We start from the raw sequence: 21,428 nt of genomic DNA, 5'->3' as shown, positions 1-21,428 counted from the left end.
TATCCCTCGGTTCTAGGACTGCTGAAATCTACGCAGTACGTACAGTTAAGGAAATGTTATAAATTTAAAACATGTGTGGAGATATTATCAACACCCATGGTGAGATATGTTTCTGAGATATATACTGAATAGCCTAAATTGTCTGACTACTGATACATGACTTCCAACCAATGACTGTAAATATACTACGAATGTCTGCTATTTTCAACACGTTTCAATTATTGTTGACAACATCCAGTGAACGATCATCAAGCATTATTACTAGTCTTGCATGGTGGTGGAAATTGTACAAATATTTTATCTCTAATCATAAAAATACTAATTCCGCATTCGTTTCAAGGATCATTAGCCTATTAATCAACCTAGATTTTGCTCATAGACTATAAAAATACGGCAAACATTACAGGTTTACACCATTGCGCAGATTGCCCCCAATTTGTCATCTAAGTGTTGGCTTTTCATGACAACCTAAGGGCAAGTTTGCTTGACTATTTTCTAAAACCTCCGCTTACCTATATAGACTTACACCGGAAAGGCAGAAGGGGGCAGCAGTGTTTAAGACAATCACATGGTCGGCTATCATATATAGGCTACCGGTTACAAGGCATTGCATTACCCAGAATAATCGCAACTGACACTAAATATTGCCCGCCACACAAGCAAGAGCCATTCCTGAGCTCTAAACAAACATGTCGTTTTTTGAGTTATTGCCAAGCTCAATTTACATTGCAGAAAACCTAATGATGGAGAAAGGCAGGCTATGCAAATACGCACAGGTTCAGTTACATGTGTATTCCTTAACATCAAAACCTTTGCTTTTGTTTCAAAGCTGTTATCACAGGTCCTTTTAGTTGTTTGAAATTGGAAGACTTTGTTTAGCCTAAAGGCCTATTTGATTTGGACACAATATAACTCTTGATGTTTATTTACATTTACTGTACCACTCCTGAATAGTAGCATTCTATTGATATTGTATAGGCCGGAGCACTATATTTAATGTATTTGTCAGTTGTTATGCCTAATTCTGCTACACATATGGATTTCAAGTATTGCTTGTATAGATATACACAATAAACACACCCACAGCGTTCTTTCCCACCTAACAATGGTCTAGCATATTGTGACATAAAATGTGTCAGACTATTAATAGTACGGCATATTTTAAGTATATAGCACGATTACAAGGTTGGCGCACACATAGGTGATGAACAATACATTCCTATTTCGGTAACCTTACTTGAATCATAGGACAAAAGCTAGGTACACATATGAGAGAATTTAAGTATATTTGAATAACCTTTAGATAAATAAACAAAGCACTTGTCTGAACTTTTATCAAGACTTCCCCTCTTCCAAAAGCATATCCTTTATTAAAGGCCTGGAAAAGGATGTTCACAGGGTTCCCAATGTAAATTTAATCAAATTGACAGCCTTAATTAACTCAAGTGGTTAAACCCACCACTTCAAATTAGGGTTGCACCAGGAAAGGCTCAGCCCACAGTCATTTGACAGGAAAAAATCAGTGGTTGTGGTTTCTATTCACCTTGAAATCCTTCCAAGGTGCAGCATACAGACTCACCAGCAGTGTATTGTTTAAAGCCCATTGTTCCTAAACTGAATAGACCAACCGAAGCCATGCTACACTCAAGAAATAAGTGGCTTTTGATTAAATAGAAATGGAACAGAAACGTTTACTGCAATGGGTCATGGTAATGGGTTAGTGGAACCTTTCGTGGGTGTTAAAATTAAAATGTATATTCAACTATCATAATGGGTATTAGCAATGTGGTGATGTAAATCAAATAGCCTAACATGATGGTAGGTCTCAGTCAATTCTCTTATTCTTTCTATATCTGCTTATTATTTACTGATTTTTATTTTTTATTTTATTCTGTCTCTATATATGTTTTTCAGACCACTTATTTCAACATCTATTTTTATGTAAAAGCATTGGCAAGTATTTTTTGATTTGGTAAACTGATTCCTGACATGTAGCCGAGCCTAGAGATTTGTGTAACTGATCTCGATTGCTTCATTGGGTTTAGTCATTAGAAACTTTCTTAGTGAAATATATGCCTATAGTGTGTATTGGGTCAAATACACAAGTTTATAGCTACATACCTATTTATACACTACAACCTTGCTGTAGTGACAGAAAGTTGTGTGACTGGAGTGATTGTGCTATCTTACCTCTCTCCAGTGTGTTTAGCTAGATATATTTAAAAAAATAAATGTTAAAATGTTTGTATTTATTTTGTGTTGTAAGAATTTTTTTGGATGTCTGTGTTTTTTTGTTGTTTTCTTGTTACCTACGTTTAATGTTTTTCCAGTCTTCTACTGTCCCATTTTGGTGAGTCTGTGTGACTTGTGACCTCTTAGATGACAGGACTGGCACCCGGTGTGGTCTTCTGCTGCTTTAAGCCCATCTGCTTCAAGGTACCACGTGTTGCATGTTCAGAGATGCTCTTCTGCATACCTCGGTTGTAACTACTTTTTTTTTGCGTTACTGTTGCTTTTCTATCATCTCGAACCAGTCTGGCCATTCTACTCTGACCTCTGTCATAAACAAGGCATTTTCAGTCAGAGAACTGCGGCTGACTAGATATTTTCTCTTTTCGGACCATTCCCTGTAAACTCTATAGATGCTGGTGCATAAAAATCCCAGTAGATCGGCAGTTTCTAAAATACTCAAACCAGCCCGTCTGGCACCAACTACCATGGTTTTATATTGCCAAAATATGGCAATACTACAATTTCAATAGCAACATTGATCATAAGGATATATCTAGAATAATGTCACAGCCTAATGCTTTGTCAATAGTATTAAACAACTATTCAACTATGTATGTTGGTGTACTCGAATAGATAATAAGACACAGTAATATACTACACATTAGGTAGGGGTGGAGGAACCAAAGATCAAATGTTATCTTTTAAGGAGCTCTGGTTTTGACTTCTGGAAGTCACAATGTGTCCAGGCTGGCCTCTCTTGTCGCAATAAAAGGATGTCCTAAATATCCTGCATGGCCTATTTGGCTGCTCTCATACCTTTATCCTGCAGCCCCATGACCATTGTTTATTATTGATCTCCACTTTTGAAGAGCTCCTGTTAAGAGGATAACAAGATTTATGGGCAGGTGTGCCATGGCCTTAATCATTTGACCCTTAATTCTGTGTGCTGGTGCTCAATTTGCAAGAGCAGCTTTTCATCATTCTCTTGGGACCAGCATCAGGTTAAGAGCACTGGACAAAAATCTTTTTCCAAGATGTTGCAAGGTCATGTACGAGACTGATGGGAGAGGAAATGCTGTCAGAGCGGGGTTCTTTGTAGTAGCCTTTGTTGCAGGTGTTCTGTCAGTCATTTTGAAACCATTCTGTTCAATATTAGTATTCAACTTCCTTGACATCTGGTGGCACATGAACCCATACAAACACACCAATGAGACACACTGCAAGTCTTAATTTTATGGACATCATAGTAGCTGTCTTATTTATAAATTCAATTGCAGGTAAGTTAATTATTAAAACATGTTGCAGCCATGCACAATCTAAAATACATGAGCAGTAAAGTGACTTAAGCCATAACTGTGTACAATACTCAAACAATAATTTGTAATTGAGTTTACAAATTGTTCAATTATGTCAATTCAACAGTTACTGGCAGCCACCAGATGTCAAGTTAACAATGGGGATTATTGGTGAATTTTCTCAATACATTCTCAATCCTTTCAACTTTTACTTTTGCAGAAGCATGTCTGGTTGTGTTAAGCCACAATGTGTTTTATTCATGTCACAGAGAATCCTTGCAGTTTTCTGTGTACTGAAAAAACCTGCTCACCATGAGCACATGTTGCACATCTGTAAACTGTTAAAGCCACTTCTATCTTTACAATATTACCCCTATGCAGTTCACATACTCCACTGTGTTTCTAATATGTGTCTGAGAGATAGTTCTACATGATATGAGAGTAAAACACCTATATTGAAGTACTGCAAGTTAGATCACCAAATTAATTGGATTTAATTGAACAGTGCTATGTTTTTACTGTCATGCTCACATGAGTATAGTCTTGAATTTCAAATGTAGTATGTATACTAACCATGTCCTCCTGAGAACCAGGGAAAAATATTTCACATTTTATATTTTAAGTTTGGGTAAAAAACATGAAAACAATATGTTTTAAGTGAAATAAATGTTACAGCATAGTTAATTGTTAAAGTATAGTACATCTATATCGGAAATAACTATCTAGAAGCACATTTAAATGTGTTCATTTAACATCAGGAGTGTTTATATACTGTAGGTCCATCTCATGAGAGTGGACCTAAATAACAACGAGAGAAATGAACACTCCTGGTCTTAAATTAACACTTTGAAATCTGCTATTCTTGAGGTCGTTCACCTTTGTGATATCATTATAAAGCTGTGTACCGGAATGTCCTCTTTTTTGGACAATTGGACAAAGAGAAACAAATGGCAGTATGGTTGCAAAGTTACAGGCCCAAAACAAATGTCCACTATAATAACATTGGTTTGTAACATGAATGGAAAGTTCTCAGAAGGATGTGACAGACTGTGTAGAAATGAATATTTGTGGTGGTGGTGGTGAGGTCAATATCTTTGCTTGACATTTGACCTATGTAATAGATGTGTTGAGGTGTCAGACCCATTAGTTCAACATGTCAAAGGTGATCTCTAGTTTACAAAACAGTTGCAGAAGAATGTATTGTTTTTTTCAATCATCATTTGATAGTTAGATTTTTGTTATTTTCTTTACTACTTAAAAATGTGCTCTGACTTTGAATATTTTCTAATATACTCTGTTATAGATCTTACTAAGTCATGCATCAGGCAGGTTTGTAAATCCTGAAAGTAAATTTTACCAACCGAATGTTAACAAACACTTTCAACTTTAAAACATTTGCAGACTTCCTTGGTATGTTAAAATATTTATATTTGCAAACATATAATCTATTCATTGTGATTTCAAAACCTCCCTTACCAAGAACAGTACTTATTTGTATACATTTTTGTTACTAGTTATTACCATTACTTTTCACCCTAGTCTAACCCCCACTTGAATGGAATTATATCCATAATATTCCAACCCCATTCTAAACGTAACAGAAATAGGATAGAAAGATAACCTTAGAGAATGTACAAATGTCATGGAAAATATTGAAACAATATATTCAGAATGTGAATGTAGACAGATGTATAAATACATTTGTCATATCAGGAGATGTTATTTGGTGTGTAAATAGAGAGTAAATCAGGCTGACTTTGTAACATGTCCTGGCTATCAACCTTGAGAAGTTATTAATGTTTGTGTAAATGTATAGGATAAGGTTGACAATACTACAATCAACAAGCATGTGCAATCGGATTTCAAAGAAATGCTTTGTCAGTCTTACGTGATTTTTGCAGTCCAGGGCTTAACTGTTTTCACAGGTAATGACAGACATGTTCTTCAGAACATGGTTTATGTTTTGTTAATAACCTTTGTCTTTTTAAGAGGCTCAGGTGCTGTTTGAGAGCACAATGAGAAAGTTGAGTCTCTGGTTATTGAACTCAAGTTCCAAATAGTTTACCTGACAAAGTCAATGAAAGCCCATTGACAGGAATGTCAGCCGCCCTTTACTGCAATTAATCTGTTATTCTGCTGTATACAGAGAGCCTGTCAAAGTGCCTTACCTATGTCCTATTTTTCTTTTACTTTACAAATCCATGTGCGCTCTTCAAAAGGGCAGTCATTATTGAAAGTTTATGTCCTTACTTAGTGCAGATATGCATGGGACTTTTTCACCCTGACTCTTGAAATAACTCATTTACGAACAAGCAAGCTTGTCATCTTTGTCGGAAACTTTCTTTTGTTAAAGCATTCACACACCAAGCAGAGAGGCATTGATGTTCATCTGTTCTAGATAGGTGTTCAGCTTTAACCTTTTCAATCCCAATTCCACACTACCCATTCTTTTACTGATCAGTATAAAATAAGATATCACAATTGTATGCTATATGTTGAGACTTACAAAAAAGTATTTGCTGTGGCTTTTCATCAAACTTATCTGCTACTAAACTATTTTTTGTTGTGACCCTGACCATGTTGCAACACATATTCCAAGGAAACTACTGTTAACAAAGGCAGGGTTGAAGGTGACACCTGGAATACATGGAGTCCATGCATCAGCCTCCTAATTGAGCAATTAGGGTGAAACAAAACTGATAACAAAATGGAAAATAAGATTCCTAAAACCACTCATAACCACAGAACGCAGACTACTGCAGATCATCTGTGATCAACCCATGTTTCAGTGCCGCTTAAGAATCTCGCCAAATGTATTAACTTGTCAGGTCACTTTAGTTCCACTTTCATTTGGACTCAAATTACAGTCGAGGAAAGGGTATTTGTTAATTGTGTTTTCTAAATGGTGTTTTGTATGTCTGAGTTGTGCAATTTGACAGGGATTTGGCAAATGGCAATGCAGGCTTGCTCAAGCACCACACTATAAATCCATCAATGAAAGTAATTTAGACAGAGCTGGCCCTCAGCCAAATACATTGAAAGTGATGACAGACACATTTGGGAAAGGGAGTGGAAATCTATTTGCCATAGAAACAGTGAAATGTTAAAGATAAGGAGACCCGTATAAACAAGTTCTGGAAGAGGAATAGATTGTTTACACAGTTGAAACAGCTCAGATCTCTTAACAGCACAATGCCCTGTTTGTATGTCACTTTGGATACAATGTGTAAAATGTGACAGCAGTTTAAAAAATGTGACAGCAAAAGTAAAAAAAAAAATTAAGTCACAGTAAATGCACAATTGGGATTTCTGAGTAGCAAAAACTAATTGCTTATAGCTTTACACTTTTGTGTCACTCACTCATTCTTACACCCATGCACACACTCACACACAAAATCTGTGTAATGCCAAGTTACTGAAATTAACAAAGACAAGCTGATGTTTTCGAACTGCAGGCTTCGAAACAGTCTCCATGGTTAAGTGACAAACGCTCTGGGCAAAATTATCAATTTGCTATCTTGCTCACACAATTCACTGGGAAGGACCATGTGGAAACCAGGTTTAATGACCGTTTAAAGCTGTACGATGCCCCCTTCCAGAGGAACCTAGCAACAGGAGGAGATGAACACCCTTGTTGGTTTCTCTAGCTACACTAGACTAACATTCTGACAGTGGTCAGTAGGAAGGCTCGAAGGAGGGTGGGAGATATTGTAGATTACTCAACACTCTTTCATGTACATTTAATATGGGGTAATCCCTTCCCTCACTGGATAGTACATTGAAGTTTCCTCCGTTTGCGCTGTCAGGTTGCGCTGCCTTACGCAACATGGGTATACCTGAAAAGCAAAGTGCCTGATCCAGGATGGAGCTGGCTATGTGTGACTTTGTTACTACTTCAGCAACTCCACCTACTACTACATACGCGATCATCTGAATATTAGTAGCATGTATGTAGATAAGTGTGTGTTTTAGTGCATTTAATACATTTCAGTAAAGGATTACCAGTGTCCAATCATATTGCTGTTGTGTCCTGTTTGTGTCCTGTCCATCTGTTGTTGTGTGTCCATTGCTTGTATTTGTATCAATTGTATGAATTACAAATGTTCATGTGCTTGAGTTAGTCTGGGTTGAGTTCCGACCTTCACATTGTACCATATTGATTTGAAGACTGAGACTGAGTTTCATTTGCTTGAGACTGATTAAGAAAGTGTCTTGAAAAGCAGGAGTTATGGGTTGAATGAATCCTATGCATCATAACCTGATCACTCCCACATTTGAGTGTGGCACAAGTCTTTGTAACCCCCACTGACTCCATCCATAAGAAGTCCCAAAAGATAGTGTAAAACATCTTTTCACCCCTGACATATTCTATTGTAAACTTTACTATCAGGGAGTCATGACTGAAGACACAATAATAGTTTCCATTCCTAGACCATAACATTTCTGTACAGACGGCACTACAGACATCCCAACTTGTCACAGCCACAGCCGTGCCCCAGTACTTTAAGTTCCCCTGGTTTTCCCTTCCCCTAGTATTCTCTGTCTCCCTGTGTGTGTGTGTGTGTGTGTGTGTGTGTGTGTGTGTGTCTGTGTGTATTCCGCCGCTTGTTTTGTCTCTCTCCCCTGGTTCCCTGCACTCCTGTGTCTTGTTCCAGTCCCTCAGCTGTTGTCCATTGTGATCACGCTGCCCTTTGTAGATATGTCTGCTTTCTTTGTCTGTCCTGGTAGCGTCGTTGTCTATGTGAGCATTCCTTCTGTGTCTGGGTTCTTTATTTTGGAAAATAAATATTTATAGTTTTGATCCTGCCTGCCTCTCCTTGAATTTGGGTCCACCTCCTGCACGACCACGTGTCACAAACCCTCCATCAGATCCCGTTTGCTGCTATTATTTTTAGTTTTCAATAGTTTAGATTGTCAAATGACTGTACATTATCTAATATTGTTCATACTATTGTTATCCTAATTGTGTATTTTACATATATAATATTGTATATACAGTATGCGATTAAATTCAATTTTTCACAATGACAACCTATGTAAAACTGAGAATTTAATTGTTCCACATTGCTGCCAGTTCATGACATGAAACTTTTGTTTACTGTAAATAAAGACATTTATATGTACATGTTTCTTTTTTTAAATGTTATTTTCAGAAAATTGCAAAATATCTTAATCTTTGTAAATTAATTGCATTGACAATAGTTGACAACTCATAGAATAGGACATGTATTTATATTTTATTCTATAATATTAGTGTTGCTTCCACTATCAACAGTGTGTATTATCAGTGTGTTAGTATTAGTGAAGCAGTATGACAAATGTTTCTCCACCATACTTCACCAACAACAAATATTAAAAGAGCAGAAGGGTCCTCACTAAAGCAAAATCACCAACTGTGGCTTATTACTTTGGCAGTCCAGTGAAAAGTGACAAGGCGGCGTGCTGCTTCTGTGAAAGACAGCATAAGAGGAGGTGGAGGGATGTGGAGACCTGCCACTGTCTCAATGGTTGTTCATCATAGACTAAGGGATCTGCATCAGGCATTACACTGATAAGGCCTTGAAACTGGAGCCGAATTCTTCCTAAATTCTGACATTCGTCACAGACCAATATTTCAGGATTAGTGAGGCCTAAAAGTACTAGTTGTAAGTGAACTCTTATTTCATCATGGTAAATGCCCCGGTATTTAAATGCCCAGGGCTTTGTGGTCCTTTGAGGTTTGTTTCGAAAGTGCATGAGTGATGTACAGTGTGTGGCACAAAGAGGATTTTAGAAATGCACACTGTGGAAAGGTTTGTGTGTTTTGAAATGTCTAATGTTTCCCCTCTTAAGGATGACATTATGTGGGTGCTTGCCATTTTTGAACATCAAATTGCACTTTCTGTAGAACGATCACATTTCCTAACTGAGGGTGAGGCACTTACAAGACAATATGTCACCAGTCAACCTCTTATAATTTGTGGTCATATTTTATGATCTACTTGCTGCTTAGGGGCAAAAGGGGCCTGCCAAAGAACCTCATTAGATTGAATTCCAATTCATGTACTATCCCAAAGCTATTGTTAATTTAAATAATGTACAGATAATTTGCCCCAATTGCAGTGACACTACTTTCTATTTAACAATAATATCCGAATACCTGAAAATCAGGTCAGGCTTTTTACTGGAAAATCGGCAGAAAATATGACAGTGTGAATAAACAATGATGGCCAAACCAAAATATATATTGTTATATACACAAGAAATATAGTTGAACCATAACACAGAGCAGTAGCATTTGTTTGATGTCAAATATGGATTTCTAATAAACAAAACTCTACCCTTAAAGAAGAATTGTTGCATCAACAGATATGCAATCCCTTCAGCATAAGCCGTAAGCCTTAATAATAATTAACAGCTTCAATAAACCAATGGTTTATGTCAATAGAGCAAAACATCAGCCAAAGTCATGCTTACACTGACAGTACTCTGCATTGAAACAGCTCATAGATTACTCTGACCGGTAATGTTTCTGTGCCTGGAAATGGCATTTGCAATACTTTATACTGTTCTGAAGGATTGTTCTAGTATACTACATACAGCTGTAGAAAAATGGATTGTAAGTGAGAAAAACACAACAATTACTGAATATCGGCATAAGTGTAACAAATCGGAGACAAAATACATCAGTATGACATTATGTACACACATTGTTTCTGTAGTAAACTAAAGCTACTATGTTTGTATTTCAATGTTACACTAACTTCTATCCGACTATCTGATCTATCAGGTCCAGGTAAACTCACAGCATAGGTACAATGTTATGATAGTCCAGTTAGTCCGAACTTTACAAAGAAAATAATGGCTGCAATCACAACAATGTGACCAGTGTTACACCGATGACCTTGATACTTAAAACAAATTACTGAGCTGTTTCAGATTTCATACAAATAAAATATATATTGATAAATGCCTTATACAGATAGATATTTAAATATTTTACTTACAAAGAAACTACATAACCAATATTTTCTGCAATACATGACCCCCTGGGTAACAAACCACTATTGCAGATGGGGAAGTCATAAATACAATTTTTTTAGAACGTACCCTAGCAGCTGCAAGCAGCACTGACAAATGTTCTACCAATGTTGATGAAACAACATACTGCACCCATACGTCAGGTCTTTGTCATTTTTTGTTTTTCTCTGGTTGAAATAACAACACACTTAAACCAAAAGTTCAGATAGAAGTGAAGTCATATTTGTAAATGGTTCATAAGTTCTCAGTAACTGAGTGCATAGCAAGGTCCAGACATAACTATGACATCACTAAAATGTCTAAACGTTTTTGGTGATAACATAATCTTGTTCAGGCCATGCAATTTGATGACATTAATGAAATCTAACCACTCAGGTAAGAAAACTACAGTCTCTGTTAGAAAAGTGCAGTCAGAGTTTGCACATCCCTCATCATCTTTGCAATGGTGTGTTGGTCATTTTATTTGGGAGAAATACCCCTGCAATCTCTCACCATCAGTGGGGAAGCTGGCAACCGAGCATGGCCAAACAACATGGCTGCAGGTGTTGTTGCTGTTTCGATCTGAACAGATCTTGTTGAGTTGTTGATCAAAACATAGATTCTGACTAGAGGGTACTTTTCCCCATATGCAAAGCAAAAATCAGTTTATAGTTCACGCCATCATTGATATCATGATGGCATATTGATGGTTTGAAAATCAGATAAAGGCCAAACTTTTTCACCAAAAGTAAACATTGTTGTATCAATGTCATATTGTAGCTACCAAGAAGATGGGTTTATTGCACAGGACTAGCTCTCTAGTCTGGTATATTTTAAACAATTGTATAAACCTTTTTTTAAACTCTTTACTTGTGGTACGATCAGAGGTTTAAAGTTAAATTACTATTACTTAAATTTACTTAAATTAGTAGAAGTAAAATGACTGGTATATAGGAGTTATGGAGTAAAACTGTAGTTATGGAGTAAAAGGTAAAACTGCAGTTACTACAGTATTTAGAATGTTGGACTATGTAATCAAGCAACAGCTAGCCATGGCACATTTGTATTATATTGTATTGTTTTGCAAACACAGACATCCGATTGTGGGACAGTTGGTGAAAACATTGTTGCAATGAGGAGTCACCTTGGTTGGAAATGCTGTCTAAGAAACATAACTAGCAGTAAGACAATTTAACCTGGATACTTTAATCCCAGTGGATATACAGGGAATTTGATCAGCATGATAATGAGGAGAGATGTTTACATATAATCCTTGTGGAAGCATACTGACAAGTTAAAAATAACTATGAATGTATGATTTGCCACTCAAATATATTAAGACGAGTAGTTTGAACACTTCAAAAACGTTTACATTAACGACATGTAATTACTTATTGTAAAAACATTGCTATGCAATTAAATTGTATTTTGTATATTACAGGTTATTACAAAAGTGTTAGAATGCACAGTATGGGAGAGGGGTGTAAGGGGTAAGTGGATGTTGTTAAGGGGCAGTTGAAGGTTGTGTTGCCAAAACAAGATACATTTTTTTTTTTACATTTCACTGACCCCTAGAAAGCCAAACCTCCACTAAATCCTAATGAAATGTAACTACATTCCAGTTCCTACATATGATGATATGATGATGAAAAAAAAACAAAAAAGAACAAGAAAATACATACATTTAAGATCAAATCAATACAATTATAGATAATACAGAAAAACATTATACATTACACACAGCCATACAATCATACATGACTACAATCATAATTCATAATTACATATCATAATTGCACATATGCGTACAACATGATATCATTTCACTGCAACTTTATATAAATGTACTTTAATGATAACTATATGATAATCTATAGAAACACCATCAGGCTTATTCGTTCAAAAGTCGGATGGTTTGGGGAAAGAAGCTGTCTCTGAGCCTGTTGATCTGGGCTTTAAAACTGCAGTACCATTTGCCAGACGGCAGCAGCTGGAATAGTGTTAGGATGGTACGGGTCACGGATTATGCTTGAGGATACACCGTTAAGGGCATGGTAGCACAATCAAAAATGACCAAAACATAACTTTGTCTCTAGCAACATTATTATGCAGGTGATGAAACTTGGGTCAGGCTATTTACCGATACACAGTTCTATTATTGCATTCAGCCAAGCATACACTTCTTTAATACACCTCTTGAAGCGTCTTGCCTTTACAGGTAAGTGGAATCATATGGACTAATTTAGACCAATGCCTATATTGATACCAGTCAGTGTACTTTATGCTCAAACCCACGTCAGCCATATTTGTTCATCTGAATTCATTGCAGAACGATTCAAAGAATAAACACCACAAAGCATTACTCTAAGACTTTTGGCACTTTGTCAGCTGTGTGGTTCCTTAGGTGTTAAGAGTGTGGGGCAGTAAAGATTGAGACTCCCACACACACAGAATGAGGTGGAAGTCCTTTGATATAGTTACCCTTGTGAGGAACCCCTGAAGTGAGACTGTGCTGAAGGCTAGAGGCACTCAACATACATTGGCAACTGTCAAGAACATGGGGTTTTCTTGATGAGCCATTTCAAATTCTATATCTAAGCTTTGTTTCAATGATGCATCTCTTGTGATCTTTGTATGTGACGCAAGTCCATGCTTATGTATGCTGTATGCTTTAATTAGAAATCGCCCAAGACGCATCTGGAGCAAGCCCCAGACTTCATCACATTACATGGGTCCAGGACGAGGGCAGGGGAACACCTGCCTTGCTTCTTCCACCAACAAAGAGTTTCTGTTCCAATGAAAAGCCACCATAAACCTGGACACGGGCACGCAAACTCTAATTGACCTGATCCAGAGGTGTTCTCCCTCAGTAGTTGATGCCAAAACTCTGCCATCCTAAAAAACTTTATATATCTATCTCATAGTTTGGAGGGGGGGGGGGGGGGGGGGTTTATCGTGACAATTGAGCAAAGAGGGATTGGGGGATTGCAACATGTGTGGAACCCCCCCCCCCCCCCCCGACCCCCCCAGGATTCCCTCTATATGTTTGAAATTAATGGTATATGATAGGTAGTTGTCAAATACATGCCAGCAGGCGGAGAGGGAAAAAAATGGGATTCTGAGCTGACAATATGGAAAGAAGGGGAAGCTTTCCGCAAGGGAGCTATCTGTCTTGTTCTGGAACTCTTGTGAACTGCTTTTTAGTATCAGGTGCATCATCTTGGGAAGCCATCTGACATTCCAGGCAGAATTAGTCTGAAATTCCCCCATTAAAACAGTGCTGGGCCAGGTGGCTAACCATTATATGAGCATGCTGTGTAGAACCGAAAATGTCTGTGAAGGAGGAAGACTCAAGCTATTTGAACGTAGATCATTTTGTACTCACTGTCACGGCTACTTTCAACGGGACCTGTCAACAGAGGAACATTTTTCATTTGCCTGTCTCTAATCACAAAGGCAACTTATTCATCCCTTCATAGGAAAGAAGCCTGTACTTTATTATCAATGGACTTTTCACACTTGGAAATTACTCCTGGGCTTATAGAAGGTTATTTTGTATCTATTTTAGCAGTATAACACAAACATATAACAACTGGAGTCCGTAGTTTAGTTATTATTCACTAATGACCCTGCTGTCTACTGTTGGTACCATGGACGCTGACAAAAGGATAAAAATCATGCATGTGCACAGTCTTATGCTAGATTTGTGAATTCGACCACATTAAAAGTCACGATGCATTACCTATAATTAGTGTTTGAAAAAATTACAAATGTAGTGTAAAACTGTGTCAGTTCCCTGGTTCATGTTTTCTAATTCCTTGGCGATAGTGCTCCACATGTTGTTTCTCCAAGAATTTCAACATGACTAATGGCCCGATCCTGGAAGCGTTGGAAACCCTTCCCCTCTCCTCGGCCCATGTGGTTTGACTTGGATACAGTGGAAATGTGGTAAGATACTTGTTAAAGTGTGGTATGCGGAGGCTGCACTTGTTGAGAAGCCTCCTGAAACCCTCTGATGTTTGGGCATGGGTAATCTGATGATTACTGTTGGAACTAGGAGCACGTAGAGGCGAGAGACATTTGGTTGGGAAACACGAGGATGGAGGGCCACAGTGATTGCTGTAGGAGTTAGGGTTAGCGGTAAGGGGTAAGTGGATGTTAACATTTTGTTGTTTTGGTTAGACAACCTTCAACCGCCCCTTTACAACATCCACTTAGCCCAGGCACCCCTTCCCCGTAGTGGGCCTTTTTCATCAACCTATACTGCTAACACTTAATACATGTACTTACATAGCAGGTCCCATGTACCTACTATGTTTTTACTATATGTATTGCCATCTAGTTATATGGTAGCTGATGCCATCTCAATGTGAAGTGTTGCCCTATACTGTGATTTGACTGCATAGGCCTAGTTTATTTGATGCAACATGTTTTACTTAAAAAAAAACATGTTCTGTAACAGATATGTATTTCAACCAAATCTTTAAATAAGTCATAAAACATTTCCCACAGAACATCAGAATTTTGTGGTTTGAAAATAATTGGAGTGGTCTGGTGTTTGGGTCAATTGAGACTAATTGTTTCTGCCTAACTGTCCTCTTACCTTTATGCAATGCATAACTCATGAGCCCATCTGTAGTAGAATGGGCTTAGAAAATGCATTGGCTTTGGTCTCACCAATCACTTTTGAAGAGCTGACACCCAGATCGAATCACGTCACCCTGTAAAAAGTGTAATTTATGATCCATTACCAATGTTTTCTTTCTTTTTCTCCTTCCCTCTTCTTTTCCTTTCGCATCCCCTCAGAAGGAACCCCTAACAAAGTCATTTTTGATGTTGGAATTTCTCATGGCTCCTGTAAAGTAGCTCCATTTGCCAGATCCATGAACACCAGATGCAGGAAGCCAAAGTCGAAATTGGAGAACTCATCAAGCTCATTTATCTTTTCACATTTGAAAGCAACAGCACCAAGCAGTGAGAATTTCACACATACTTATTGCACTGATATTTTTTTTATTGCCTCAATTAATCATATCAGATAACCGGTAAAAATTCGAAGCAATTGAGAATAGATTTCAGGCTTGGTTTTAAAATGGTTTGAGTCTCTATTTCCCCCAGCCAGACACTGGGTGTGTTTCAGCCTCATTACAGAATGGAGTCATAATGCACTTTGCTCCCATGGCTCTTCTTGGAGGATTGGCCACAGGTTTGAAGGACTATCAAACAAGGAGATCAGGCAAAATACTGCCAAGTTCAATTCTTTGTAAAGACATGTAAAGAAAAGGGATGGAAAACAAAAAGACCTCACAAAATACATCGCTTATATTTAGACTTACAGTTCAAGAAACGACGAGCAGTTACGAATACTTACAGCAATCTGATAATGTAAGTCGCTCTGGATAAGAGCGTCTGCTAAATGACTACATGTACTGTATTAGAAATAACAGCCATAAAACCATTACAAAAAAACTCACATTAGCAGTGCACAACAAACCGAACACGTAAAATACACGTGCACAGGTGGCGTACAAAGAGCCGGTCACCCTGGCAACTCTGAGGACATCCCTATCAATCCTTCGCTGTCATATTTTAAGATACAGTGCCTGGAACATCACTCAGAAATGTGATGTGCTAGACGACACCTGAAGAGGAGATGAGGGGAAGACAAAAAACACTGGCAAGGTTTCTGATGTATTTTACCTTCTCTCACAGCAGTTGCTTCTAAGTTTCAAATCCCCCCCCACATGACCATATCATGACCTCATTCCAGTCACCTGCTGCTGTGACCATAAGTGACCTGCTTTAAAGAACCGTAAAATTGTCCGCCTTTCAAAAACGCTCCTCAAAACTGTGCAGGTCAAGGCTGGATACATACCAATCATTTGATTTTCTTTGGCATATTTGTTTAGTTCAGTCATGTGTTGCTTTTTTGTGGGTCAAATATTTCTTGCGCTTTGCATGAAGTTAGATCTTCCACTAAAGACTAGTGGTTGAGAATCAAAGGTAATGTTGGTAATAGAACACAGTTGGGGATGTCTGTCCATACAACTGATGAAAACATACTTCACAAGGAGCATGTGCCCTTCCCAAACAAGTCCCTACAGAGTCCTCTTAAACTATAAGAACGATTATGCTGCTTAAAGTTCTTTTTACGTCTACCTCTTGATATCTAGTCCATGGAAGTGAATATAAGGATTTTATAGTTGTGGTGTTACAAGCCTAAAGGGGTTGTTATTTTTGGACACATCAGTAATTACTTAACTTGGACACACCAGGCCAATACATACTGAAAATACTTTTATAGAAGGGAACAATGTTAATGTTATGTTACCAAATACTGTTTATTTGTGTGTCAGTGTTACTGAAGCAGAATTAAATTGAGATATTTGATTTCCCTGGACTCTCTTCATCATAGTTTACTCACAGAAATACTCTTGTGGTGTGACAAAAAACGAACGTTTTTGGTGATCCCAGTGTGTCAGCCTCTGTTTATCTTATAACTGTTAACTTTATCTTAAAGACGAAACACAATAAATTCTGAAATGAGTATTCACTAAACATTTGTACTAATGAAAACACTTGGGAAGCTTACCTCATTTAGTCAATTCCCATGAAATCTGTCAATTTCTTTTAAAATTGGTTCTCCCTGTGCAATTAGTTCTGGTCAAGCTGATCAAAGGAGGGCCTGTTGCATGTGAACTGGTGTCCACTCACAATGACATCCTTAAACCAGAATGAAATATGAAATATCAAGTTTCTAGGGATGCATGGACTTGTAAAAAATCCAAGAGAATAGGCGGATTTTCACACCGGGTAATGTGAAACATTTGGTGCAGATTGTAGGCCTCTGAAGAGGTGGGAAAACTAGAGCCAAAGTCCGCCTGGCAGCAGAAACAGAAGTAGGCAAAAGTTAAAACAACAGCTGAATCTTGATTTAGATGTCATTATTCCTCTTGGTATACTACACTATCCCTCTGTGCAAGTAAAGCTGTGGTTATTCACATGGAACATTTATTGTATGTATTTATGTGGCCATCTGTTGATATACATCTCAATTTAAGATAATGGAAATCACTTAAGAGTTAAAACAAGTATCTCACTTTGTGGAACTCAGCTTTAGTATTATAATAATAAATATGATGTAATGATGTCAAATAACAATATCATGTATCATTATATATCTTAGATCTGACACATTGGGATTCAAAACTCTAAATAGCTAGGATTGGTAGGATTGGTTTGCACATCATCTTAAATTGAGATGGTCTGAAGTCTTAACCCATTGTGGATCAGGGTAGGAAGAGAGATAGATGGTAGATGGCTCGGGCAGCTCAAACATTATCGTGTGTTCCTTTCCCTTCTGTCATTAAGAAGTAGCTGACATTGTAAGAAACAGGGTTGACCAAGACAGGTGCTGGTTGGCCATTAACCCTCAGTCATTGACTAGGCTGGGCAATTGGAAAGCTGTGTAAGCAAATAAACAGACTTCAGTTAAGGGGTTGGGGGTGTTTGTGTGTGTGTGTGCACAGGGGGTGGAGAGGTGTAACAGAAGCTGGGGAAAAGACTTTATCTCTTTAGCAGGCACCCCTCGTCAAGAGTTCCAGGGCCTTGGTGTCAAGAAGGGCCGTTGCCAGGTTGGGATTTTAACTGCTTCCTATAGTTTTCCCGTATGTGGGGGGCAGTTGTGCATTTGGTGTGTATGTGTGTGTTGGGGTGTGTGTGTGTGTGTGTGTGTTGGGGTGGGGTCGGGGGGGGGGGGGGGTATTGGGGGCTGCAAGGTATTCTTTTTAGTCAGTGACTTAACCTGCCTTAACTAAAAGGCCTGCACAACTACAAAGAAGTCCATAAATCTAGACACATACCTTTGCCACTTTTACATACATTTAAGGGTAATTATGTGGAATGAGGTTAGTTGGTTCCATTTGAGCACAATTTAGGAACAGAAATATTTTGGATTATTTGTTGATGGCTTCAAGCTCTGCTATAAATAAATGTATGTCTTGCTTTGTCAAATATTGAGCGGACGCTTCTAATGGCACAAAGTAACTGCTTACATGGAACATGATTTTGTGGTAAAGATTTCTGGAAAAGTTTTGGAACACCTGAATTCCAAGAGAGCGAACCTACATTGTTGTAAAGCATACATTTCTGTATTCTGTAAACCTTGCTTTATACATAGGGGCTTTATCAAGCCAAAACAGGAAAAGGCCTTCCCCAAAGTGTTGCAACACAGTTCAAAATACAGAATTGGAATGTCACTGTTCAGTATACTGTAACATTGAGTATGAATTCTGAGGAATAAAGGAGTCCAGCCGGAACCATGAAGAACAGACCCAGACCACTTCTACTCCTCTACAAAATTGTGTTTTCTATGGTCGTCGGCATGATTTGTGCATCTAAACTCATCTAAACTCACCATTATATCAACACAAAAATTGGATTCGATAAATTTGATTGGTCAGTGGGCTGGTCAAAATGTTATATTTAAATGAACCTAACAAAATGTCGTGACGCAGTCTGAACAATTCGAGAGCATTTCATAAACCAGGACCATGGAATTACAGACCCTCTCTGATTTCATGGTTCCGAGATGAACAAGAACAATTCGACTTTGATAGTCTATCTCTGTTGTAGTACTAAGCATAAAAAGGAAACTATCTTCCCAACTGAAGCACGGTTCTCTGTTTATAGGGTCGCTTTCAGTTATGTGGTTCCCATAGATTTAGACCTAGATACGGAAAGATAGAATGCATGGCCAACTCTCTCTCCAGGCTCTCTTTATGTCTCATTTTATTCCACCTGGTCTGATATATTATCTCTCTGTTTATTTCACTGTTCATATTCTAAGAGCTCTTATCACTCTCTGCACTGGTTTCACAGGCTCTGTATCGAAACCATATTCCCTCCCCCTCCTTCAAACCTTCGCTCCCTTGTTTTCTACTCTCTCTCTCTCTCTCTCTCTCTCTCTCTCTCTCTCTCTCTCTCTCTGCCTCATCTCTTATCTCTCCGGCTAACTGGCCACGTTTCTCTTTTCTTCCTCTAATTCTTGCATGCACTCCCGTCTCTCTCTCTCTCCATTTTTGATCCTTACTCTTCTCTCCACGCTCCTGTTGTAGATTTATAGCCTTCACACCCGGACCTCAGATGGAGATGGATTAGTTCTGGTGTGAACTGACTAACAGCCAAGGGAAAACTGCGGCTAGTAATAAAGTTGTTTTCCATACATCACAGCTCTTTACTGACTAATAAAGATCCAATGAACATTGTTCGAGACACCCCTAAAGACCACAAGGGTGCAGAAAAGCAAAGAAAACAGAATATTCTCAAACTGTATCCGTTAGATCCAAACAGGCATCATGCAGCCATCAAATACATTGCAGAAGCTTCTGTTCGTTTCATTCAACGTTTTAGTAGCAACCCCTTTCTTCAGACCATTCCTTTCATTTCCTTCTGGTCTAGTCATAATATTGCATGACATTTTTGCATTACATTTCATCCATTTAGCAGACACTTTTATCCGAAGCGACATATAAAATGACCATCAACGGTGATCCAAATACTCAAACAAGCTGTCTTACACTTAATTAGATGATTGATTAATTAAGGACATTTTGGTCATAATTTTTTTATTATTAGATAACCTTATCTGAGTGAAAGCGAAAATGGTTTGGGGTTTTACCCCTGATTTAGGCATATTCGCCGTGATGTCAGGATTAACTGCGACCAGTCTGGAAGTCTGTTTGAGAGCAGTAAACATCACACAGTGCGCAAACTGTTTAGCTTGTTAACCAACCAAGCACAGGGGTCTCATTGAATGTGACACAATCTGTTTGATGTGTCAACAAAGCTAGCCTTTTTCCACTAACTGGCAGCTTATCCCGTTGAAACTGAGCAAAAGTATCTAGTTCATGGAAAGTCCCCATACGCATCCTCGCTTCCAGTCCCAACGCCCCTCTGGGTGTTTACATGGTACACATCATCACTTACTGTTTTGTCCAAACACAAATGTGTGTGTTGTAAAACACATTGGCACTCGAAAGCACTGTTGCAGCTCTCACAAGAATATCATGAGGTCGACTTCTCCTCAGTGATGATGGAGATCAGTTCCTCCCTGGGGAGCCATTTGCAATGACACTTAGCCAATCAGAAAGAGGCTTTGCGGCCACAAATCTTCATTCAACGAGAGAAAAAGCTGGACAAGGAAGTTCTGCTTGGGTTAGGAAATATGAGAGGTGCTTGGCTTTTGTCTTATGATCATTGTGTAACACTTGTATTAACACTTAATATCATGTTAAGTATTATCACAACTTTTCTTGCCTTCTTCTTCCATTGGTATTTTCTATCCATGATATAATTAGGATCTAAGTCAGCACTGAGATTAATCCTGGTTCAGTGTCTTTACCCTGCACCGACATGCGATTAGAAACATTTAAAAAATCTTTCCATTCGGGGTTACCTTAGAAACACACAGGTGCAGACGTTTTAACGGCACCAAGCACACCTAAACTCTGCCAGACGCTGCTTTTGGTCCCCCCGTGGAGCCCTGTGGCTGACAAGCTCATTGACTGTCCATTGACCTAGTCTCTCCATGCACTTGAACAGGGAGATTTATTCTCTTGTGACATGGCTGTGATAAAATCCAGTTTGGGGGGTTTTAATACTGAACTTACGTATTTATTCAATCATCTTTCTCAGTTCCTTTAGCGATATTGTTGATAAGGATAGGAATAGTGAAGCATTAAATACGTTCTAACAAGGGAAAATACCTTCAACAATGAGAGTTCATAATATATATATGTTTGCCTTTTGCTAATGGAAACAGAAACGCACAGACCGCCATATGCAATACATTTTAATTGTTGTCCTGCTACTGAAAATATACAGTACACACTGAAACGATTG

The sequence above is a fragment of the Osmerus mordax genome, chromosome 24 (genome assembly GCF_038355195.1).
Source record: "Osmerus mordax isolate fOsmMor3 chromosome 24, fOsmMor3.pri, whole genome shotgun sequence".
Taxonomy (NCBI): Eukaryota; Metazoa; Chordata; class Actinopteri; order Osmeriformes; family Osmeridae; genus Osmerus; species Osmerus mordax.
The sequence above is the reverse complement of the archived record's forward strand: the minus strand, read 5'-3'. Positions refer to the sequence as shown.